Source organism: Macadamia integrifolia, chromosome 1, assembly GCF_013358625.1.
Source record: "Macadamia integrifolia cultivar HAES 741 chromosome 1, SCU_Mint_v3, whole genome shotgun sequence".
In the NCBI taxonomy this organism is placed as follows: Eukaryota; Viridiplantae; Streptophyta; class Magnoliopsida; order Proteales; family Proteaceae; genus Macadamia; species Macadamia integrifolia.
Window position 1 is genome coordinate 5,520,733 of NC_056557.1, and position 3,853 is coordinate 5,524,585.

Sequence of the window (3,853 nt, forward strand, 5' to 3'; positions counted from 1 at the left end):
TTATGTTACCAAAAAAAAAAAAAACTCTAAGTACAGATTTTATGGATTTCCAAGATTAAACACTTATTAAGATTCAAAATACTTAATTTTATTTAGGCAATGGGCTTACACAAAGACAATTGAAAGCAACTCATGGGCTTAGGACGTCCAATTATGTAAATAAAATGCCTTAAAAATCTATAAGAATTAGGGAAATTTATGATGCCACCCATCGTGGTATGTCACTTCTAACGAAATACCCCTTGCATTATTGACAATTAGAATTGGACCACCTAGCATCAATCACTGTTAAGTGTTGAAGACCTATAAGAGATTATCGGTGAATTTTTTCTGGCCCGTTATGCAAATGAATGTCGCGGAATATGTCAAACTGTGCCTCGTGTGTCAACAAACCAAGTATAATACTAATAAGCCTACAGGGTTGCTCATGCCTCTACCTATATTCCCTCTCAAGTTTGGGCAGACATTTGTATGGATTTTGTTGTTGCTCTTCCAGTAGCTAAAGGGATGTCTGCTATTCTATAGTAATTGATAGACTGACCAAGTACTGTCATTGGGTGTTTTACCTGCTTGTTTTAATGCCACATCTACTGCAGACTTGTTAACTCTAAGGTTATATGGAGTTCCCAAGTCAATAATCTCAGGTGAGGCATCTCCATGTATGGTCTTTCAAAGGCAAGGAACCAATTTGGATACTCGCTAGTGGTACAAATGAACAATGCAAATTCACCATCAGTCAGCAACACTCGGTTGTGCCAAGCCTTAACAATCAGACGCACGTGTTAGATAATCAGGAAGGTGAAGCTCCACCAGATCCTTAGGAATGGATTGCATGAGTTCATGGTATTGATGCATGATTCTATTAGGCAAGTAGAATGAAGTGCGGGTCAGCCCCAACATCCTCACATAGTTGTAACCACCTGAACTCACCACCGACTTGTCCTCCATCGTCCGACAGACATGCAACGGACTTCCCAATACCACATGTTCTAGAGCATTGCAACCCATTCATCTAACGTGTAGTCATCATCATCAATGTTGGCACGAGATTTGTACGGAGACGCACTAAAATGCGCATTGACAAGAGGGTTAGCGGTAGCCAGACACAAGAAGCCAAATTTGGGGCAAGAATGTGTAACATCAGCTCAACACTTAAGCACAAATGCAACAATAACGAAAATGAAAGTGGAACACTTGAAGCAGATACGGACTTCTGACGAAAGATTCCCCACGATTGTAGTCTCCATAACTTATCCAATCCAGACCAAGCATGGTCTCAGCCAAGACAATTGGTATGATGTCACATGTCTTCTTCAATTGTCTCACAATATCAATAATTATTGGAGAAGCACCATGATGACCTGTTCTTAGGAGGTAGCGTGCAATAACAAAGAAAAGAAAAGCATTGTCATGCAGATGATGTAAAGTTTCTTACCTGAAGAACAATAGGGAAAAACACTTGAAAAGAGCGTAAACATCAATAGAATGTCCTAACATGAACTCCTTGAGTTCCCAATCAAGCAACCCGAAGAAGGTCAGGATGTCCTCGGTATAGTCATCTTTCACCGAGGGAACAATCATTGCATCCGAGTGAGGAGACAAGAAGTAATGCTTGAATTCCTTATACGTAGGGAAAATCTCATAGTCGTTGAGACAAAACTTATGGGGACCAAGATCCCACACTCTAGTTGATCCAAATAGGAGGTTCCAATTCAACTTGATCATTTACATATTTAAAGATGGGATGAAGATGGTAATGACCTAAGACGACAAGATCCTCCTCCACCATATCCTACATCCACTTGCTCAAAGCTCGGTCCATCACGAATGGCTACAGAAACCCCAAGTATAGAGACTTGGTAGCACCCACACAACAAAACGTTCAAGTTCGATCACTTGAATGAACAAGAGAGAAAATAAGAATCACAATAGAAGAGAAGCAAACCATAGGCAAGTTGTAAGAACTCTATGACCTCAAAAGTGGAGGAAACAAAGCTCTACAAGTCCAAATTATAGCAAAAAACTCTCACAAACTAGTCCATCACTTCATAATGGAAGGTTTTGAAATTGGCATGTTTTAAAAAGGAAGCAAATCTGAGCAAATCCGATGCTCCATACAACAAAACCAGCATAGTTGGCATACAACCGACGTCGGTCATTGAACAACCGGCATTGGATATATCAGCCACCATCGAATTATAAAATTTTTTAGGAAAAAAGCCAAATCCGACATCAATTGGTCCCGGCTTGACACAACTTGAGCCACAACCGACGTCGGCGAATGATTAATCGTTGTCGACACTACATGCCACTGTAGGACTGTAGAACTTAACGTTTAGAGGCCAAATCCGACAATAGTTGGCCCCAGTTTTACATCATTTGCTCCATACCCGACGTCTTCCATATTTCAACCGACGTCGGACCAAGTGTGCACACAGGAAATTTTGCCGAACTTAAGTTTGGGAATTTTGGGAGTTTACATGATCCAACCTAGGCTACTAGACATGCTTGCACAAGGGATCACACATGGTTATCTACGCTTACAATCTAAACTTCTACCTTGTATTAAACAATGCAAGCAAGAAGGAAATAAAAACATGCATGTACACAATTTCAAATTGCACTACATGGGGAATTAAAAACCCGAAGACTAGAAAAAACAATCAAAAAACACTAACCTCACAGGTGCAAGGGAATTATCGTGGCACGATGGGCTGCCATCTCCTTCCCCAGCAACTGCTCATGCGCACAGGGATCTTGCTTGGAATCCAACAAGCTCAGTTGAAAGGATGGAAGATTACAGAGATCTAGAGCAACTCCGAAGAATTAGAAACTTTATTTTTTAACCAAAAAACCACCTCATGGCCTTGGAGCATCATTCCTCATTTTCTTGATATCTATAACACTCTCTCTTCTTTATCGTTTTGGCTTAGGCCCACCAATGATGTGGTTATTCGTTTAACCCATCTAGCATACAATGCAATGCACTGCCAAAAAATCTTTTAATGTGCTTGACTTTTTATCTATTTAAATATATTTGTTTCTTAAATAAGTAATATAATTGAAAGATCTGGATCCTACATTATCCAAAACTTACAAAAGAAAAAAAAAATGTCTTGCTCTTCTTCTTGTTTTTTTTTTTTTTTTAATCGATGGTCTTGTTTTCTAAATAAATAAATAAATTGTGCTTTTTTCCTTCTTTTGTTTCTATATTCTTATATTTTATCCAAATGTAGTGTTTGTTTTGGGAGTGGGAGTGGGAGGGCCAATAAGTTGGAAGCATTGGCTTTCGTTAGGTAAAACCTTAATTGAGACGAACCTAGGTAAAGTAATAAACCATACCTTTGTTACATAATAGTTATTTAAAGGACCATTGATCTAGAGACCAAATTAGAGGATTGGTCAGGGGAATAAAATAGATCATTGGTGAAGGGACAATACTTGATATCGATCAAAGGAATGTGAAAGATCATTTATCAAGTGCTTGGGACCACTAACTGACAAAACAATCAATATTATTATTTTTGCATCAATTTGGTGATTCAACATATTATGTCCTATCCTGTATTAGACTTTTCCCTTTTATTCAACTATCCGAGCTTTCCCTCTTGCTTTGATTATTTTTAACCATCAATTTTGCGACATGGAAGACTCATTTCTTGGTTGAAATTCCACAGATGATTAAGATCAATGAGATGAATGGAAGACCCCTAACCCACAAGAAAGTACAAAATCAAGAGTGAAATCCAATGATAAACAAAGATAAAGCCTGGGCTACTAGTTTTAAATAATCTCAGTACATTCAAATATTATTGGGTCATGAAGTGAGGGAGACTGCTACCAGGAAAACAGA